General features: G+C 36.8%; 1 pseudogene; it reads right to left on the bottom strand.

Moving 5' to 3' along the window:
- Window positions 1-479: 479 nt before the first annotated feature.
- LOC149214958 (uncharacterized) lies at window positions 480-13,959 on the bottom strand (annotated as a pseudogene).
- Between the last annotated feature and the right edge of the window lie 8,938 nt (window positions 13,960-22,897).

Raw genomic sequence — 22,897 nt, 5'->3', positions numbered from 1 at the left:
TGTGAAATTTAAATAAATATAAATTATATTATTAAAAATTAATATAATTCATTATAATTTTGTAAATTTAGATGTTATAAAATTTTATCATTTAAAATATTTAATAATTTTGTAATTAGATTCAAGTTTTTATGATCCTCATGTTATTAAATGCTTTTTATGAATTAATGACATAATCGATTTCTTAAAAATCATCTTTCAAACCACGACTGTAGTTCGTGTGAGGACCAATATAATTATAATATTAAAATTATTTTGATAAATGATTTCAATTACTTTTATAGAGTGTAAAATTATTTGCAATAGTTAATTTTTTTTTTTAATAAAAATCTTAATTCAAAACTACGAAAATTTAATTAAACCAAAAATTTAAGATAATAAAAATGACTAGATCACTTTTTGAAACTTGATACAAGTGTAACCCCACACAAGTTTAAAGTTTATAACATGATGTTAAATCACCTTTTTACATCTAATCTTTAATGGAGAAGACTAACATTATTTACAAGTTTTTTCTTGGAAGTAGCAGCATAGTGTTGTTCCAGGAATTCCAGAAGATGTTTGTTGTATTGACAAGGTCTTTCTCAATGCACCAAATGGCCAGCCTTATCAATGAGTACAACTTGGGTCTCGTCACCCAATTGCCTATTCATACAAATATTAAAATAACATTTATAAAAATAAATATTAAAATATAATATATAAAATAAATATCATTTAAATATTAAAAATAAAATTCATTTAAAATAAACATTAATTATTTAAAAAGGGAATTGAGAAAACCTACCTTCTCATCCAATATGCCACTTCAACATCGAAAACCTCGTCGTTATTTCCCCATAATAAAAGAATTTTCTAACCAATCAAAACATATCCAATGTTAAATTCCAAAAGTTATTTACATTAATAAAATAAAGTTGATAAATAATCCATATTGATAAAAAAAATAAAGATTATTTAAGTTTGTTATAAATGTTTTTTTATTTAATAATGGTTATGCGGTTATTATTATTTATTAAATATTATTGTTATTATATGTGGTTTTTTTTGGCTGAAGAGTTGTAATGATTATTATTAATTTTGAATTTATTGTAGGGTGAGGGATTAAGTTTATGAGTGTGTATGTTTTGAGATTATTTTTTTTATTAAATATATTATAAATTTTTGATCTATATTTAGAATTAATTAATGTGGTTTATCTGTATGATAAAGATAAATTATATTAATTGATTTGAAACTTTGATCAAAAATTGCTAACGTAATTAATCTGGAAAAATAATTTTAAAATAAGATGAATCAGAAATACCCAAATTTTTATTGAAATCAGAGATAGGCAATCTCAAAACAAGATGAATCACAAAGGCTTCAAATCAGAAATATGCATGTTTTTATTGAAATCAAAGATAAGTATTAGAAAGTAAGTTGTTTCAATGAGAAACTCACTATGTGTAATTAGAATTAGTATTGAAAATGTTTGTATAATTAGGATTAGTACCTAAGATGTTTAGAAAATTGATATTTGTGGTTAGTATTGAAGATGCTTGGAATATTATTTAGAATTTAATTATATTTTCAATTTGCTCATTTGTTTGTGACCTTTTAAAATAGTCACGCATCAAAGTTAATATGAAGTGGAGTTTGAAGGTCATTGCATTCATATCACAAGAAGCACCTCACAAGGGGATGGTGAACAATTACGAGACATATTTTATGAAGTTGAAATGCTCCAATTTCTCATTGTACAGAAATGTACTCTATAACCAAATATAATGTTGTAGTGGTTGTGAATGAGTGTAAAGTTTTGTATATCTACTCAATATAGGAGAGATATTGTAGTGTTCATAAAATGAAATGTTAAATAAAAAACAATAATAATAAACATAATAAAGTCAAAAATAATAAAATAATAAATAGTTACAATTCAATTTATTATATTGTAATTTTGTTTTTATTAATACAATTTTGTTTTTTATTAATAAAATTACAAACAAAATTTTAAGAAAAAAATCATAATATACATATCACAATAATCAAACTCAGTGGTTTTGTGATATATACGTGTTTATATAAATTAAGATTCATTTGATTGTATAAATTAAAGTGATTCATATTCATAATCATTATATTTTAGAATTTCATATTTAAATTTAATCAATAGATATATAAAAATTTAATATATATCTATATAATAATAATAATAATAGCATGTAAAAGAAAAATGTAGCACATATATGTAATTATATTTATTGTCAAGATTTTAATAAAAATAAAAATAAGAATACTTTTATTTAGAGATGTGAAATTTATATAAAATTTTAAATATTATTAAGAATTAAAATAAATCTATCTTAATTTTGGATTTACCAAGTGCCTTATAGAATCTTTCAAAATATAAATTTTTCTTAAATTTTGTATTTAAAAAAAATGACATTTTTAGAGATTAAGTGCTTTGAACATTTCTTAATCCAAAATTAAAATAAATTTAGACATTATGATTATCTATTGATATTATTTTTTATAAATATAATGATTAATTAAAAGGATTTCTTGTATTAAGTATTATTATTAATCATATAATATTAAGTATTATTATTAATCATTGAATATATGATTGTTAAAGTATTTATATTTCTTTTGAAAATGTGTAATGATTATTTATCGCAAAGATTCTTAAATCAAAATATTATATTTAAGTGATTATTAATAATGATTTATTTTTGTTGTAATGATAATGATAGTATTACTCTAAATATTTTTATTTTATATAAATAGCTATTATTATTTATTAAATTTAGGTGATTGTGATTAGTATCTAAATTTTATTATAATTATTTATTAAATTTAGGTAATTGTGATTAGTATCTAAATTTTATTATAATGATAATAATATTATAATCTATCTTATTTGGATTAAGATAAATGACTATTATCATTTAATAACACTTGTAACTATCATCATTTAATAAATATTTTTATAATAAATTTATTAAATATTATAAAAACTTTCATAATTAATTTATTGGATATTATTATAGTTGCAATTTTCCTTCCAATCTTAGGCCCTAAGGGATAGAGCTTGGAGATGTTGGTATTGATTATGGGTTTTTACTTGTATTGATTTAGGTTGTTGCAAGAATGATAAAGCGGTCTTGTTTGTGATAATGATTTTATTTATACTCATTAAAATTAGCATTTTTAGGTTTTATAGAGTATTATGAGTTTTTTGTTTGATTGAGTATAGTGTATTTATAATAAGAATTATTTGTTTTATAGAGTATTATGAGTTTTTTGTTTGATTGAGTATAGTGTATTTATAATAAGAATTATTGTAAGGTTAATATGTTTTTGTATAATTGTGATTTTGAAATTGTAGAATTTTTATAAAGTTAATATGTTTGCGTATAATTGTGATTTGGTAATTGTATTTTTAATTTCATTATAGTTGTAGGTATTTTTTTTTTTTTGGTGATTGTGATTAGTAATTATTAAGTTATGTTGGTATTTTATTTAAGTTGATTATTATGAGTTTTGTTTTTTAAAGATGTTAATTTAGATTTTCTTAAAAAGTTTGTTATATTATATTTGGTTCATTCTGAGGAACTTGTAATTATATTTATTATGTCATTGTAATTGTATTTAGGTTTTTAGATTTTGATGAAGGCAAATATCAAGCACCATTCAGTAAGTTAATAATTCGATCATTAACTTTATATCTTGGTTATTGACTATCACTTTATTTTTATCCAATAGACAAGATGTGATGACAGTGAATCAATTATTGGTTTACTGCATGGTGCTTAATATTTGCCAATTATCAATAATAATTATACTCATTATTTCATTGTAATTGGAAAATATTAAGCACCATGTAGTAAGTTAATAACTCGTTCATTGACTTTATATCTTGGTTATTGGCTATTTCTTTATTATCATCCAACAGACAAGATGTAAAGATAGTAAATCAATTATTGGTTTACTACAATGTGCTTAATATTTTCCAATTATAAATAGTAATTGTACTCATTATTTCATTGTAATTGTATTTAGCTTTTTGGATTGGTGTCAAGGCAAATATTTTTTTTTACAGAAACGTATAGAGTGACTAATTTCTGGCCAAAATGCCGCAAAACTGATTACAAAATGCTGACCATATTCCAGAGAACTCCTTGGCGAAGTGACTTTTTCTTTACTACGCCAGAGATTTTTACAAGCTATTTTTTGGGCAACCGCCTCTATCTTTCCCACTTTAAAAATGCAGACAAACTGCTCCAGTAAAAGACGGTAAAACATATTCACCAGCCTGTTAAGAAATGGGATCCCAACCTTCTTCTCCATCTCTGAGAATGACTCCGAGGGGGAGGAGAACAGCTTTGTTAGCTTCAGCGTCAGCATCTTTGTTGTTGTCTCTCTTGACATGATAGAATTTCAAGCTCTGAAAGGAGTTTGACAGAGTTCTTATTCTGATGATCAATCTGGACAGTCTTAAATCTGAAGGGGAAGAACTGTCTACAATGGTTTTTATGATCGACTGAGAGTCTCCCATCACAATTGCATCGTTTATACCGAGAGATTTAAGTTGCTTCAGACCTTGGAGAAGGGGGCTTCAACTTGGATGCTGGTATTGAAGCCCACTCCCCAAGCATATCTAAGAACAGTTCTGCCATCGGCTATTTTAACAACTCCACCAGCTCCGGAACTGCCCAGATTACCTTTAGCTGCCCCATCAAAGAAGAGAATTATGTGCACCTGCTTTGTGCAAAGAGCCAAGAAATCTGAAGCATTAAGTCTAATTTTCCAATCTTTGAGAGGCACGGGAGACCTGGCAATTTCAATGAAACGGAGGTCCAGGGTATCGCTCCATGCAGCATCGTGGTCTCTCAGGCCTACCCCGTCCAGCTGATCGCCGACACATTCCTTTAACTGGCTTTTGATTTTAACCCAGACAATCTTGCGGTCTCTCTTCTTATCTCTAAAAATCTTCTGCTTTCTTTCCAACCAGGTGTGCCAGCATATTAGTTTAGGAAGAATGCACCAGGCCGCTTTGATATGTCTGTTCTGAGGAGGGCCTCCAGGATATGAACGCAACCAGTTTGAGAACAGATCGGGGATGCTGTTGGGGAGGACGAAATCCAAACTCCAAGGGCCTAAGGCCTCATTCCAAAGGTCTGACACGAATTTACATTTCAGCATCAGGTGTGCAGCAGTTTCTGCGTTTTCTCTGCACAGCGGGCATCGAGAGGGGCCTAGATAGCCTCTTTTCTGTAATCTATCATCAGTCAGGATTCTCTTATGACATAGGATCCAACAGAAGTAGTCGATTTTAGGAATCGAATACTGGGACCAAACCCCTTTCCATGGTTTCGGGTCTGGAGGAACGTGGGGATGCGCTAAGATCTGCATGTAGCCCTGAGAGACTGAATATCGCCCAGGGGTCGGACCCCAGCCATGGGTATCCAACTTCCTGTTGTTCAAAGGAGCCTTGCCATTTAAGAATTCTAAGAAGGTTGCAAACTCATTGGACAGTATCTAGGGCACCTCAATGTTGATCCAGTTGTGCCAGTTCCCATTCTCCTAGTTGCAAATATCCCACAGAGTAATGTAACCTACTCTGTACATCCAATCTTTCAACAATGTCAGGGAACGATCATCAGCCAGAGGATCGCAGCCCATTATACGATCCTCCCATATTCTAATTTGCTTGCCATTACCAGGGATCCAATGTGCATGTTGGCTAATTAAGAAGGAAGATTTTGCACAGAGCTTTTGAATTAGCGAGCCAGAGTTTGTTATGGGATGGTCCAGACACCTTTTTCTCCGCCCACGAAATAATTTTTTCCACAAGGCGAGCTGAGCCCACCCTGGATTTGGGGCAATAATCCTCCAGATTAGCTTTCATCCCAACGCGATGTTCTGCGTGCAAATATTCTTAAAATTCAGTCCACCTTCCAATCTGGGCATGGAGATTTTAGTCCAGCTTATTAAAGGGATTTTTTTTTCGTTTGCTTTCCCGTCTTTCCAAAAGAATTTTCATATATAATCCTCCATTTTCTTCATAATTCCAACTGGAGCCAGCATCATAGCAAACTGATAGATGGGGAGGCTGTTTAGGACTGCTTTTATAAGCACTGACTTGCCTGCCAGATTAAGCCAGTTAAATCCCCAGGAGTGGATCTTAGATTCAAACTTTTCTAGCACGGGTAACCAGTCTCTGCTGACAGCACGTTTTTGGAAACCAAAGCAACTGGAGATGGCTTGCAGTGCGGAAGCAGGGGTATTCCAGCAGTAGATGTGGCATTTTCCTTTATTGAGGCTACTTCCTGAGTCTTCACAATAGTCATCAACCGCATCTTTGAATCTTTTAGCTGAGGACACAGTGGCAGCACCCAGCAAGAGGGAATCATCCGCGAATAGTGCATGATTTATATTATTAACTCCTCTCCCAATGTTCAGGCCCATTAATTCTTGATCTTGTTGCTTTTTGTTCAGAAGGAAACTAAGGACAGAAGCTTGAAGGAAAAAGAGCAGAGGGGATAGGGGGCACCCTTGCCTCAATCCACGGGAAGCTTTGAAGAAATTTGTGGCCCTCCCATTCACCAGAGGGGCTATCCATGGCTCGTTGATGCAAACCTTAATCCAGTTGATAAATTTGGATCCAAACCCAAATTTGCACAGGACATCCATCAGAAAACTATGTCTCACTCTGTCGAAGGTGTTTTCAAGATCTAACTTGACAATCATACCTTTTTCTTTGCGAGCCAAACTAGAGTGAATTGCCTCTTGGACTAGGATAAAGTTATCCACAATCTGTCTTCCCTGTATAAAACCTCCCTGATTCGTAGGAATGATGTCTGGGAGAATGATTTTTAATCTGTTGGCAATAACTTTCGTTATCAGCTTATAGCCTATATTACAAAGGGAGATAGGATGAAACTGGTTGAAGGTGTTGGCTCCTTTCTCCTTGGAAATGAGGGCCAGGAAGGCCAAATTTGTGCTTCCCCCAATTTTCTGACATTCCTGAGATTTCCAAATCATTCTTCTTAGGTCTTTCTCCACAATCTGCCAACAGGACTGTAGGAATCTGGCAGTGAAACCGTCGGGACCCGGGGCCTTATCCTGTTCCATAGCGAAGAGGGTGCTTTTTATTTCATTATTAGAGATCTCAGCTTCCAGGAATTGATTCTTTCTAGCGGTAATCGGGGAGGGCACCTCATTCACAAGGGTAGAAACATGACCTAAGGCCTCTTCTTCACTATAGAGGTTTTTGAAATGAGTGAAGGCAGCGTTCTTTATGCTTCATATTTCTCTGTGTGTGGTGGTATCTACTTTAATTTCAGAGATGGAGTTGAGACATTTACGGGCCTGAACTTGATTATGGAAGAAGGAAGAGTTTCTTTCTCCCACCTTGAGCCAGAGACTGGGGATTTCAGTCTCCAATACTCTTCCTCTGCCAAGCTAGCCTTAAGGAGCATGTGTTGAAGATTAGCCTCCTTGTCAAGAATTTCTTTTGTGATCTCAACATTTTCCGAAACCTGGTGATGCATCTCAAGTCGTTCCTGAATCATTTTCCTTTCCACAGCAGGATTTGGTAAGGTTTTAACCCAAGTTTTTAGAGCGGCTTTAACTCTCCTAAGTTTCTCCTCCCAAATGAAGAAGGCAGAGCCTTTGAGAATTGAATTTAAATGAAGAAGGCAGAGCCTTTGAAGAAGCTTCCAAATTTCTTTTATCATAGGCATGAATGATTGTTCCTTAACCCAATGAGAATTGAATTTAAATGGAATGGGACCTTGGTCAAAATGAGCCAGCAGTTCCAGTTTAATGGGGCGATGATCGAAAACACAACAAGGGAGAATATGCATTCTAGACTCTAGACCATGAAGAAGAAAAGAACTTTGAACAAGGAATCTGTCTAACCTTGCAGCGATATGTCTCGGGCCGATTCTTTTGTTTGTCCAAGTGTACTTCCCGGACGATGGCTTAATGTCTATCATGTCCCAGTCTTAGAGCAAGTCTTCAACCCATTCCCGCGTCGGGTCCCTAACAGTGCTTCCTCCACGTTTTTCTGACAGTGATAAGGTGAGATTAAGATCCCTTGTTATTATTATGTTAGCCAATTCTTTAGAATCTACCAGACTTCTAATGGAGTCCCAGCAGTGCTTTTTCTCTCCTGCGCTAACAGGAGCATACACGTTAAAGAGGGAGAGTATCATATCTGTTTCTAAGTGTTGTAACTTTGTGAACAACCAGTGGGTGTTTTTTACTTCTCTGGTCTTTATGAATTTGTTAGCATTCCAAATAGTGCCTAGTCCACCTGAGGTGCCTTGAGCTGAGACTGCTTGTCCTTTGCTTTTCTTCCACAACTTCTTACCGATCTGGAGGAAGGCATAGTCCTCCATTTTAGTCTCCTGGAAGAGGAGTAGATTGGGAGATTCTGTTCTTATCAAGCTTCTTGTGGCTTCTTTTATTCTGCTCCCCATACCCCTACAATTCCAGGAGACGATCTTCATCACTTGCATTTTGGATGGTGAGCTCCCCTAGAGCTCTGGAACTGATTTTTGTTCTTCTACGGAGTATTTGCCAAGAGTTTCTCAAGGGTTGGTTGACTTCCCTGAAGTTTGTCTTTGTAAGTCTCTTGCTCTCTTTTTTCCCGAGCAGATTTTCGACCTCTCAGTGATCTTCTGGCTGAGGTCTGTGAAGCACCTATTTCGCCTTCTTCTTCTGATTCCTCCGAACCTTGCACATCCTCTGTCTCTTCAATGAGGATCTCTTTTGATCTGTCTTCATTGTTTTCCACATGTTTTGGTCCCGAGGGGGACTCCTCGGGGATCGATCCTTCCTTCTGCATCTCTGGTTCTTGGGTGCCTTCTATTACTGAGCTTAACTGAGCAAATTTGTTTCCTTGCTCTTCCATGATAGGGGTTTGTTTCTAGGGGCTGCCTGAGGGCCAATTCCATTTGTATTACCTATTCGAATGGCTTTATGGGCATTTTTGGACCTTTTAACCTGGGTCCATCCTTCATCCTTGTCTTTCTCCATTTCACTATTCTTTGGAAAGTTTCGAGCAAAATGACCATAAACCTGGCACTTCCTACACTTGAACGGTAGCTACTCATAATCCAGCTTTTGAACGTGAGTCCAACTTCCAACCCTGATCTTTACTGCCTCGAGCAAACCAACCTCCAGGTCAACTTCAACGCAGATTCTAGCATAGTTGTATTGGTCTTTGTTATTTGCTCGGTCGATGAACTTGCCCAATGTGTTTTCGATATGCTTTAGGGACTCCCAATTCCAACAATGCACTGGCAGATTGGGCAGCCTAACCCACACAAGAACGGCTATGGGAACGTCAACTGATGGATCAAAATTTGGCGTCCACTTGTTGAGGTATAAACCCTGAGGACCCATGAAGTAAGGACCGTTTCGGAATATCAGATCCTTATCTTCCTTGTCTGAGAATTCAAACATAAAGAATCCCTTCCCTAGAAAATACGAGGTGACACCACTTTTTTATCAACGGAGCCCAGTTTCTAGCAACCCAGCTCTCCGTGGATTTAGGGGAGGGCCAGAGGCCCGTGAACTGACCAACCAATGCTCTCTCAGCCAGAGAAAGGGCAACCTGGATTGGACCCTCAGGGGGAAGCGAAATCTCAGGGATGTCATCCAATCGTTTCACGAACTTCGCAGCCTCCGAAACTTTCTTCTTCGACAGGGATTCCAGGAGTTTGAGAAAAGCTTCAGCATCAGAAGGGGGAGGTGAAGGGGGCGGCTCCATTACTAGTAACTCAACCCACCAAGGGCTTCCAGGAACTAGTAATTTAACCCAAGCTAAGGAAACATGAGAACCAACAAACAAAAAACAAGGAAATAAACCCACAATATCCATGGCTATCCAGGAAATGACAAGGCTAAGCAATCCACTGTCAATCCAGCCAATCCTCCATGCCAGTGACAGATCATGACCAAAAATCCACATGCATATGCCATGCATGCCAAAACTAGTGAGGAAAAAATACATTTAACTTGGTACCTGCAAGCAAATATTATTTTAGTTACTGGTCTCGACGTACTCTTGCGCTTTCCTCCTCTTCTGTTTCCTTCTTGTTCCAAAAATCCAAGTATGTCACACCCTCCAAGATTGCTCCAAGAAAACTCTAAGTATCCCAGAGTATGAGAGAGAGAGAGAGAGAATAATGAGAGAGCTCCAAAACTAAATTGACAAAAGGTTACCAACTAATCGTCAAAATCCTTTTTATGAATGAGACTCTATTTTCTTCAATTTCCATTATTTTCCTTCATTTTCCTCCTCAAATGAAACTTGTGACCTTTCACCTCCCTTTTCTCCTAATTTCCATTATTTTCGTAAATAAATGTGCCAAAAATGTCATTTTGCCTTTCCAAAACCTTAGCCATTGCCTTTGCCAATTTCCTTAGCCATTAATCAATCACAAGTGATCCCCGTCACTAGGATTTTTCCCAACATTCATCTTGGAATAAGTGTCCCAACAACCGTGGTTATTATTTTTCCTTTATTAACTTTTATTACATGGAATTTTCACCAGGGTTGTTACAGAACTGTCCCCCTTAGGGGAAATTCATCCTCGGTGTTCAACAACACATATAACCACAAAACTGATGTAAGAAAAACATATTGTCGATGGAGCTTTATAACTTAGCTCATTGTAGTATTTACAATGATCAACCTACTGAGAAGCATACCAAAACATAACATCATAATGACATGACACCCATACCGCTTATTGGAGCTTTATAACATAGCTCATGGTGGTATTATCATCCATATACATAAGTACATATAGCAAAATCAACAAACATATACCAAAACACCATGCCAAAACTGCTTTGCCTCAAATGGAAAACAAGGAACGATACATAGCCTACATCTGATCCAACATCTCCCATGTAGCTTCATCAGGCCCAAAGTGCTTCCATTGCACCTTAACTTGCTCAATTTCTCAATTCCAAAGCATGAGCACCTTTTTCTGCAATATGCACTGAGGCTCTGGCTAGAATTCTCCATCTGGTTCCACCTGCAATACAGATCATTCAATCACATGATCAACATATTTAACATACTTCTTAAGTAATGACACATGGAAAACATCATGGACTTTCATTGTTGGAGGCAGTGCAAGTCAATAGGCTACTAGCCCAATCCTCTCAATGATATTGAAGGGTCCACAAAACCGTCGTGCCATCTTGGCACATGATCTAATCCGTCAGGAGCTCTTCTTTGGTTTTATGTGCAAGTACACATGTTCCCTGTCCTGGAACTCCTTGAACAGCATGTTTTGATCTGCATAACTCTTCTGCCTATCCTGTGTTTCCTTTAGATTCTTCTTTATCACCTACATTTCTTGTTCCATGTCTGCCAACATGTCTAGTCCAATCAACACGTTGTTAACTGGATCACTCCAACTGATGGGAGTATTTTGACTCTACCCATACAATGCCTCAAATGGACTCATCCTCAAATATTCATGATACCCATTGTTGTAAGCAAACTCTACTAGTGGAAGGTACTCTTCCCACTTTCGTTGATGATGCATCACATACATCCTCAACATGTCCTACAATATCCTATTGACACTCTTTGTCTGTCCATGTGTCTGCGAATGATAAGTCATATTGAAGGCTAACTTTGTGCCCAAACCTGCAAACAACTCCTTCCAAAACTTGGAAGTGATGCTAAAGGTGTTGTTGGTGATGCTTGGGTCTACCCCTGCTTTGTTCATTCTTTTCCTGTTAGCTCTTTGTCTTGCTTTTGGCTTTGTGAAGGCTTCTTTGCTCTTTGCTACTTGCTCTGGTTTGTGCTCTTCCCCTGTTCTGTTTAAAGGGCATTCTCTGACAAGGTGTCCGTGTTCATGACATCTTCTACATCGGAAGGGGATTTGCTCATAATCGATGGCTTGATAATAATCCTCATCTCTAAACTCCAACCATAGGCCTTCATGCAGAGCTCCTGAGACATCCATCTCCACACAGATTCTTGCACAGGAAGTGTATCTTCGTTGCATCGTTGCTTCTGAAGATTTGATGAAGGTTCCTAGACGGTCTCCTATTTGCTTAAGCGTCGTTAATCCCCAATAGTCTATTGGAAGGGAGAATAAGCGGATCCACACAGGAACCTGTGTGAAGGTTTCTTTTTCTGGCACAAAGTTGGCTTTCCAGGGTTTCATATAGAGTCCCGTTGATGCAAAGAAGTAAGGACCTCCATCGAAAACCCTGTCCTTGTCCTCTAAGTTCGTGAAAACAACAGTAAAAAACCTTTTGCCCCTAGGTGTAGTTTAACATCACCTTTAGGTTTCCAATGTTGCTTGATCCATTGACAGAGCGCTCATTCCATTGGCCACAGTCCCATGAACTTGCATATTATTGCATGTTCCGACATATGTTCTCTATAGGCTTGAATGTCCGGATCTGAGAAAACCACTCTGAGGGTTTCTATTTTTTTTGGTTTGCATGCTCCTTGCATTGCTTTGTTGGAACTGGGGTTTAGAGCTGTTGCTTTCTCCTCTTCATCTCGAGAGTGCTTCTCTGCCTCATGTTCCTCTTCTTCCTCTGTTTGGATATTTATTGGAGTTGTGCCTCTTTGGCTTGCATCTGCCCTTTTGTCGCTATTCTCCTATCCATTACTTACTTTTTCTTTCATTTTTGGGTTGATTCTTGTTTCTTTTTGCAACTTCTGTGTCCTTTCTTTGTTGGTTCCGCTATTTTCCTTACGTTCTCCATAACCAGTGATTTTAAATCCTTCCTGCGCTTTCTATTTCTGCATTACAACTTGCTTTTGTACTTATTATTTCATTGTAATTGTATTTAGCTTTTTAAATTACTGTGAAGACAAATATTATGCACCATGTACTAAATTAATAATTGGTTGATTGAATTTATATCTTGGTTATTGGCTATCACTTTATTCTCAATAGACAAGATGTAAACAAAGTAAATCAATTATAATTTATTACATGATGCTTAATATTTGTCAATTATAATTAGTAATTTCTATATGTGAATTATATACCGCTTATAATATACAAGTGATAACTCAAACATGATAAGATAACAATGGCACATGTTCAATATAATGTAAGTCCATAAAATTTGTAGTCTTCATCACCTAACTAAGTTTTGGAACTTGTGATTCTTTGTTACTTTCACCCAAAGTTGTTAAAAGCTCTCATTTCTCCTTCGTGTTGTCGAACATAACCTGTTGTGGAACATAACCTTCATTCATTTCAATTTCATGACAAATTCAGAAACATAGATTCAGATAACATTATCTATTTAATAAACAATATTAGTTTTGTTGAATTTATATTGATTGTAGATTTAGAAACTGATAAAAAAGGTTAAAGAATTGACTTTTCTCTTAATAGTTAGATTCCCAAATATTCTTAAAATCTCAAATCTACATAAAAAAATAACCCATTAAATTCTAATAACATTGTCTATTAAATAAATAACATAAATATTAAAAAACAAAATTTGTACCTCTAGGAAATCCTGAAAGAGAAAATTTGGTAACTGAAATTTCTTATAAAATGCCACAGAAAATAATGCCTTGAGCCCGGTAACTGATGTGGGAAGCAACAGCTCAGCTGAAAAAGGGAACCCAAGCCTGCTGAGTGAAGCCTGGCTAATAGAATCAGTCATGGAAACCATTGATCCAGTGATGAAAAGACATTCCACAAGCTCTGGATACAATTATGCCATCTTAAAAGCCACCATGCCTCCATAACTAAACCCCACCAAGGCACAACTCTGTACACCAAGTTTCTTCAGCATTTTCATCAGGCACTCTGCCGGGAAATTCTCAGACCTCTCCTTCCTCACAGTTGTTCCTTCTTCAATCTCAATGAGCTTGGATTCTATTCCTCCCCATCTCAGAACCATGGCCAACAGTGGTTTCTGTATCTCCACAAAATTAATCCCACATAATGGCATTTTGTGTATATTCTTCAAATAAACAAAACCAGAAGGTAAACCTCTGCTGCCTACATATATATAGGAAAACCGGAAGCTCTGCAAGATAAAAGCTTCAAGTCCATGGATTTCAGAGAGGACGACCAAAAAAAATATGAAAACTGGGCAGATCAATGATTGGGTTACGTGAACAATAATTGTAACGTAGCGTGCCATGTGCGGACACATGAATTTTAAAAACCTTAGTGTCCAAATGTCGAGGCCCAAAATTATCTGATTTATTTTATTGTTTTACGTACTCCTTATGTTTTTCTCTGGTAAGTTGGGAGTTTGGTATAATTTTATTAAACTATTTTAGTGGTGAGCTGAGAATTTATGGACAATAGGAAATTTCAAAATATCAGTTTATATTAGATTATAATTATTTTATAAAAATCACAAATGTTAGCGATTATGAGGTATAATTATTTTATAAAGATGTAGTTTAATATATAAATTAAATGAATTTTTCATGGGATAAAATTTCAAGTAATATTATAATTTTTTATTGTTTAAAATATATTTTTGAATGTATAATGTGTTTAACACCCTGAAAAATCTTTGGGGCACTTGAATTTTGCAAATATTGGGAACCAAATAACACGTATATTATTGAATGATTTTGCAAGGTTTTTATCTTGATTCGCAATCTTCGAAGCAGGAACAATAGAGGCGCAACCATGGAGTCGAGGGAGCCGAGGAACAAGGCTATAGGGATCCGAGGAACATGACTGAATTTCAGTCATAACAAAGCTAGATGATAAATTTATAAGCTTTTTTTCAGGTCCCCAGTCACACTCTGCATAAGGAGATTTTCAAGCCAGTCACCTTGACTAACTCCCAAACCTTCTCAGTTTGATGATGAACCACTTGGTTTTTCCCGAACTTCAAAAGTCTTATTGCATCTAATATTTTATTGTTCTCGAGGTGCTTAGAGGATGCAAAACAACGTAGACATGATAGTCTCGTTAACATTCAAGGCAAGGGTGATACTACAGTTTATAGCGACGAGGTCAAACCCAAGGAATGCGACAGAATTTCTGTTATTCTAATCTAGAAGCAATCTCTTCTTTGTATATCTTTGCAGCTTTTTGACAATGACTCTATTCAGGAGGTGAGAGGAAGCAGAGAAGAGGGAAACATAACAAGGAAGAAATAAAATAGAGAAGAAAATATGACCACCAACATCATTAACAGGCACTGGGTTACAAGGCCAATGATTTAGATTTTAACTCTTGTGGGGTTTTTGCATGTATATGAACCAGTTGGATAAAACATGATATACCCCCGAAGTTATAGAAGTTATCCTGGGATATATGTGGGTACATGTATTACCAGGCAAGACACAGAAAACGTTTGGGACTTTATGTGAAAACAAGAATGTGGAGATTGTTCGACAATCCCATTTTGATTTCATCTGGACATTTTATATGGAGATACATAATGTTATCGAACTTTTGATGCATTAAGATGAATGTAGAATTGTTAGCTTGTTACTAAACTTTACAGGTGCAAGCTGAGTACAGGGGTGTGAACCTCCAGTGGTATATCGATGTGAGATTTATGAACTTTCTGTGTTAGTTCACAGTTTAACAACCTCCTCCCACATCTACCCAAGAAATTGGCCAATTGGGGTAAACATGCGATGAGAGGCCACTATGATATGATTCGACCTCCTAAGTCATGTTAAGGAAGTGGAACTGATAGAAACACACTATACATACATTCAACATCAGCATTAGAACCCTCAGAAAGCAATCCAACCTTTCAGGCAGCCAACCCTTGGGTCCCACTGAACTTTTAGACAACTTGACCTCTGGATGCTCTCATGTTATGGGCATGTCAGCATCTAGGGACCTCTATATTCTCTCAAGGGCCTACAAGCCAGCGTCTAGGGACTCTTTTTGTAATTTATGTGCCAACGTCCCCGAGAATTAAACCACATTTTCAGGCCCAAAGCTCAGGTCACTGCCCAGAATTGCATGATACCTTCATAACAGTAAGATAACATGAAAACAACAGTGCTAATGCAATTACTTGAATAAGACATTGACTCGACTCCTACTAGCCATGATAGGCATTTCATCAAACATATCATGAATATGTAATCTACTAGTGTAAATAACATATTTGAGCATAGGGGTCTCATACTTAGCTAAGAATCACTAAGAAACATTGATTCCTCAACACATCAACTTCCATTTCATCCATTAGGTCACAGATACATTGATCATTCATTTACAAGTAAAAACATGATGAGAGCCATACATAGCTACTGTCATAAAACATATAAATAACCAGCATAATAGCAGCAAAAATACTCATGAAATCATAGCCATATAAACCACATATAAGCCAATATAATACTCATAGATTTACAAGGAGAAATAACCTCATATTGATGATGCAAAATCCAAACCCAGGATGGGACTTCCACGTTCCACCTGACTATATAATGGTTGAGCCAAATCTCTTTTGATCCATTCACCCTCATGCCATATTCCAAGCATGAATGTGAGATCTCATAGAACACATCAAACCAAAACCATCCAGGGCTTCCAGAGGCCATCCACCTCAACCCAACAAACAATGATTCCATGATGTAGCAAAGACACATATTTACATAATTCGCATGTGGACCTATGGGTTATGGGCCCACATATACATTGGAAGCATTTCAATCAGCGGACTTCACAACAAAACCTGACCAATCATCGTCAACTGTGTGTCTCATAACTGACATATTTATTTCAACACTTAAATTTTGTGCACCCCAAATCTCCACCGTCGATCTGTCCCATTCAATCCCACGGCTATCGCGTCACCCGCTCACCAACTAGCTTGGCCGATCTCCACCATCAATCAATCTCGCGTGATCCAACGGCTATCGCACAATCTCGCGTGAATTCTTGCATGACCGGTATCAGACCAAGAGCACGCGATAAAAGTGGTATTCTCGTCCTACGTGTCGACTGCTGAGGTTAATCGCGTGAATTTTAGAAAAACCATTTACCAAGTTTTATCCGCGCAAGATACTGCTTACCGCCTATGAAAAATACCACACAACCAAACCTCACGAATAACACAAAACACAGAGTCATTAAGCACAGAGCCTTCACTACTCCGGCAACGTGATCTTCATTTACCCAGAGAAACAAAAAACCACGAATTTAACACACAAATACTTGTATTACATAAAATTATTACATATGCCCCATGGAGTGGCGACTCTCTACCAAGTCTTACATCGATACTAGGCCTCCTCTACAAATACAGGAAGACTTTATTTTATAACATTGAAGAAATAGAGAATCGAATCATTCCAGATCTGATCTTTCCTCATAAAATCGCTAAGATCACTCAACCAAATTACAAGAAACTTTATCGATTTAACAAAAATATTGTCTTTTAGGCCACGTCGACTTCTCGAAGGTTTGAAAAATTGAATTTGACGTGGGTTGGGTTGATGCTCCTGCATCATTCCACCTCATAGTCAGAAATCACAAAACCATCATCAGATTGGTCTCCTTCCAAGCCTTTGAGGGCTTCCAGAGCATTTTTTTCTAGCCAAAGCTTCCAAGACTAGTTACTCAACCCACAACTTTCGTCAAGCTTCCAGAGCGTTTTTCCAACCAAGGCTTCCAATACTAGTAACTCAACCCACCAAGGGCTTCCAGAGCGTTTTTCCAAACAAGGCTTCTAGGACTAGTAACTCAACCCAAGTTATTACAAGGCTTCCAGAGCGTTTTTCCAACTAGGGCTTCCAGGAACTAGTAATTTAACCCAAGCTAAGGAAACATGAGAACCAACAAACAAACAAAAACAAGGAAATAAACCCACAATATCCATGGCTATCCAGGAAATGGCAAGGCTAGGTAATCCACTGTCAATCCAGCCAATCCTCCATGCCAGTGACAGATCATGACCAAAAATCCGCATGCATATGCCATGCATGCCAAAACTAGTGAGGAAAAAATACATTTAACTTGGTACCTGCAAGCAAATCTTATTGTAGTTACTGATCCCGACGTACTCTTGCACTTTCCTCCTCTTCCTTTTCCTTCTTGTTCCAAAAATCCAAGTATGCCACACCCTCCAAGATTGCTCCAAGAAAACTCTAAGTATCCCAGAGTATGAGAGAGAGAGAATAATGAGAGAGCTCCAAAACTAAATTGACAAAAGGTTACCAACTGATCCCCAGAATCCTTTTTATGAATGAGACTCTATTTTCTTCAATTTCCATTATTTTCCTTCATTTTCCTCCTCACATGAAACTTGTGACCTTTCACCTCCTTTTCCTTCTAATTTCCATTATTTTCATAAATAATGTGCCAAAAATGTCATTTTGCCTTTCCAAAGCCTTAGCCATTGCCTTTGCCAATTTCCTTAGCCATTAATCAATCACAAGTGATCCCCGTCACTAGGATTTTTCCCAACATTCATCTTGGAATAAGTGTCCCAACAACTGTGGTTATTATTTTTCCTTTGTTAACTTTTATTACATGGAATTTTCACGAGGGTTGTTACAAAACTATCCCCCTTAGGGGAAATTAGTCCTGGGTGTTCAACAACACATATAACCACAAAACTGATGTAAGAAAAACATATTGTCGATGGAGCTTTATAACTTAGCTCGTTGTAGTATTTACAATGATCAACCTACTGAGAAGCAAACCAAAACATAACATCATAATGACATGACACCCATACCATTTATTGGAGCTTTATAACATAGCTCATGGTGGTATTTACATCCATATACATAATTACATATAGCAAAACCAACAAACATATACCAAAACACCATGCCAAAACTGCTTTGCCTCAACTGGCAAACAAGGAAGGATACATAGCCCACATCTAATCCACCATCTCCCATGTAGCTTCATCAGGCCCAAAGTGCTTCCATTGCACCTTAAATTGCTCGATTTCTCGATTCCAAAGCATAAGCACCTTTTTCTGCAATATGCACTGAGGCTCTGGCTAGAATTCTCCATCTGGTTCCACCTGCAATACAAATCATTCAATCACATGATCAACATATTTAACATACTTCTTAAGTAATGACACATGGAAAACATCATGGACTTTCATTGTTGGAGGAAGTGCAAGTCAATAGGCTATTGGCCCAATCCTCTCAATGATATTGAAGGGTCCACAAAACCATCATGCCATCTTGGCACATGATCTAATCTGTCAGGAGCTCTTCTTTGGTTTTATGTGCAAGTACACATGTTCCCTGTCCTAGAACTCCTTGAACAACATGTTCTGATTTGCGTAACTCTTCTACCTATCTTGTGTTTCCTTTAGATTCTTTTTTATCAACTACATTTCTTGTTCCATGTCTGCCAACATGTCTAGTCCAATCAACACATTGTTAACTAGATCACTCCAACTGATGGGAGTATTTCAACTTTGCCCATACAATGCCTCAAATGGACTCATCCTTGAATATTCATGATACCCATTGTTGTAAGCAAACTCTACCAGTGGAAGGTACTCTTCCCACTTTCATTGATGATGCATCACATACATCCTCAACATGTCCTCCAATATCCTATTGACACTCTCTGTCTGTCCATGTGTCTGCGAATGATAAGTTGTACTGAAGGCTAACTTTGTGCCCAAACCTGCAAACAACTCCTTCCAAAACTTGGAAGTGAACTTTGCATCCCTGTCTAACACAATATTCTTCGGAACACCATGTAATTTGACCACATCTATAATGAACACCTATGCTACATCGCTAGCTAAGAATGTAGACTTTAGTAGAATGAAGTGTGCAACCTTTGTCAACCTGTCTGTTGGGTGTGGAGGCTGATTATCTTCTATATTCAAAGGTTTCAGCCAGATGTATACCCTAGGAAGACTGTACACCCCTCCATGCGGGGGTAAATCCCCCCCGACTGGGGGGTCTGGGGGCTAGCGGTCCCCTGGCGAGGGTTTGGGGCCAGCGCCCCCGAAGCTAAAAATAGATGTAAAATTGCCTTGTAAAAGTCTAGTAATTTCTAGTCAATCTGGGTCGTTCATTAGGCGAATGATATGACGGTAGAAGTTATGTTTAATTTAGGGTTTTTTGCCCTAGAAGGCAACCCCTCACTATATATGAGGGAATTGTATTGCATGTATGTTTATCTGTATTCTAAGTGAGGAAGAGAGAGGAGCTTGAGAGCGAAGAGGGTGTTACAGCAGATCTGTTGTAGGTTGTATCTCTTCAGTTTGCTGGATAATATAATAAAAGAAGGACTGGTTGTTTCTCCATGGATGTAGCCCAAACTGGGTGAACCACGTATATGTGTGTCTCTCTTGTTTTATACGTTTTCTGTGTTTATATTTTTGCAATATTTTATGTGTTCCATTGCTCTGTATTATATAATTTTCTAACAACTGGTATCAAAGCCGAAGGTCTATTTGGCTGATAAACTCGCAAGAGAGAAGGGTTCCTGGTTCGAGTGGGAGCGATGGCAGAAGATGGTAGGTTTAGGGTCGAAAAATTCAACGGCCAAAACTACTAGCTGTGGAAGATGCAGATGGAAGATTATATGTATCAAAGAGATCTGTACCTACCATTGAGCGGAAATACAACGAATCTGACAAGTATGACAGACACAGAATGGGATATTCTGGACAGAAAGGCACTTGGAACAATACGGCTATGCTTAGCGGCATCGGTAGCATTTAATATTTGAAAGGAAACGAGAACACAGGGTTTAATGTCGACATTGACCAAACTATATGAAAAACCCTCGGCCTCAAATAAGGTATTTCTTATGAAGCGTTTATTTAATATGAAGATGTCAGAAGGTGTATCTGTTGCAAACCATTTAAATGATTTTAATACAGTTACAAGTCAGTTAAGTTCTGTAGGGGTAAATTTTGATGATGAAGTTAGGGCTCTGTTATTTCTGTTCCCATTGCCAGAAAGTTGGAATGGTTTAGCTATGGCCATTAGTAACTCTGTCTCTGGATCTAGTACTTTAAAGTTTGATGATGTTGTCGATGCAATCCTTAGCGAGGAAATGCGACGGAAAAGCTCCAGTGAGACATCAAGTAATCCTTTGACTGCAGAGACTAGGGGAAGAAAAATGGAAAGAGGAAAGAGCCCAGGATATCGCAGTAAGTAAAGAAAAGGCATATCCAAGTCCAGATCGGCGATAGTGTGCTGGAAATGTGGGAAGAAAGGACACCTGAAGAAAGACTGTAGATCTCGGAAGGGAAAAGAAGGAGATGCACAGCAAGAAAACAATCATGAAGCAAATGTGACAGGTGACGTGTTACAAGATGCTTTGATTCTTTCTTTCGAAAATATTACTGATTCCTGGGTGGTAGATTCAGTGGCCTCATTCCATGCCACACCTGATAAGAAATATTTTCATGACTATGTTCAAGGAGATTTGGACAAGTCCGTTTGGGTGATGATAAACCCTGTAAAATTGTTGGAATGGGTAAGGTTCTTTTAAAACAGAAAAATGGAAACCAATGGCTACTAAAGGAGGTAAGGCATGTTCCAGATCTGAAGAAAAATCTGATTTCAACAGGGCAATTGGGAGGTGAAGGTTGCATAACTACTTTCACAGATAAAACCTGGAAGGTCACTAAAGGATCCCGGGTAATAGCGAAAGGAGAAAAGGTTGGTACATTGTATTTATGCAATGGTATTTCTAATTCTGTTAATGCTTTAACCTCTACAGGAGAAGATACGGCATTGTGGCATCATAGGCTCGGGAACATGAGTGACAAGGGGATGCAGATTCTTCACTCAAGAAATTTGTTGCCAGTTTAAAGCATGTTGATTTAAAATTCTGTGAGAATTGTGTTTATGGAAAATAGAAGAGAGTTAGATTCCTTAGAGTTGGGAAAGAAAAGAAGATCAAAAAATTAGAGCTTATGCATACAGATGTATGGGGACCTACTCAAGTATCATCTCTTGGTGGCTCTCGTTATTATGTTACTTTTATTGATGATGCAACCAGAAAAACCTAGATTTATTGTATTCGAAATAAATCTGATGTATTTGATACTTTCAAGAAATGGAAAGCTTTGGTTAAAAATGAGACAAGAAAAAGGTTGAAGTGTCTCAGATTAGATAATGGAGGTGAATATTGCAGCAAAGAGTTTGATAAGTATTGTTCAGAGAATGGAATTCGCAGAGAGAAGATAGTTCCAGGAACACCACAAGAAAACGGTGTGTCAGAAAGGATGAACAGAACAATCATGGAGCATTCAAGGTGCATGAGATTGCATGCAGGATTGCCTTTACAATTTTGGGCAGATGCTGTAGATACTGCTGGTTATCTAATAAATAGAGGGCCTTCAAGTTCCTTGGATGGTGGTATTCCAGAGGAGGCATGGACACGTAAAAAGGTAAACTACTCCTTTTTGAAGACTTTGGGTTGTGAAGCCTTTGTCCACATTAACAAAGAAATTAGAACAAGGCTTGAGGCAAAATCAAAGAAATGTACCTTTATTGAATATTGCAGCAAAGAGTTTGATAAGTATTGTTCAGAGAATGGAATTCGCAGAGAGAAGATAGTTCCAGGAACACCACAAGAAAACGGTGTGTCAGAAAGGATGAACAGAACAATCATGGAGCATGCAAGGTGCATGAGATTGCATGCAGGATTGCCTTTACAATTTTGGGCAGATGTTGTAGATATTGTTGGTTATCTAATAAATAGAGGGCCTTCAAGTTCCTTGGATGGTGGTATTCCAGAGGAGGCATGGACACGTAAAAAGGTAAACTACTCCTTTTTGAAGACTTTGGGTTGTGAAGCCTTTGTCCACATTAACAAAGAAAATAGAACAAGGCTTGAGGCAAAATCAAAGAAATGTACCTTTATTGGATATGGTGTTAATGATTTTGGTTATCGCTTATATGATTATGAAAATCACAAAATCATTAGAAGCAGAGATGTAATAT

The sequence above is a fragment of the Pinus tabuliformis genome, chromosome 1_1, assembly GCF_031772625.1.
Source record: "Pinus tabuliformis cultivar Carrire ecotype Pingquan chromosome 1_1, CPIR1, whole genome shotgun sequence".
In the NCBI taxonomy this organism is placed as follows: domain Eukaryota; kingdom Viridiplantae; phylum Streptophyta; class Pinopsida; order Pinales; family Pinaceae; genus Pinus; species Pinus tabuliformis.
The sequence above is the reverse complement of the archived record's forward strand: the minus strand, read 5'-3'. Positions and strand labels throughout refer to the sequence as shown.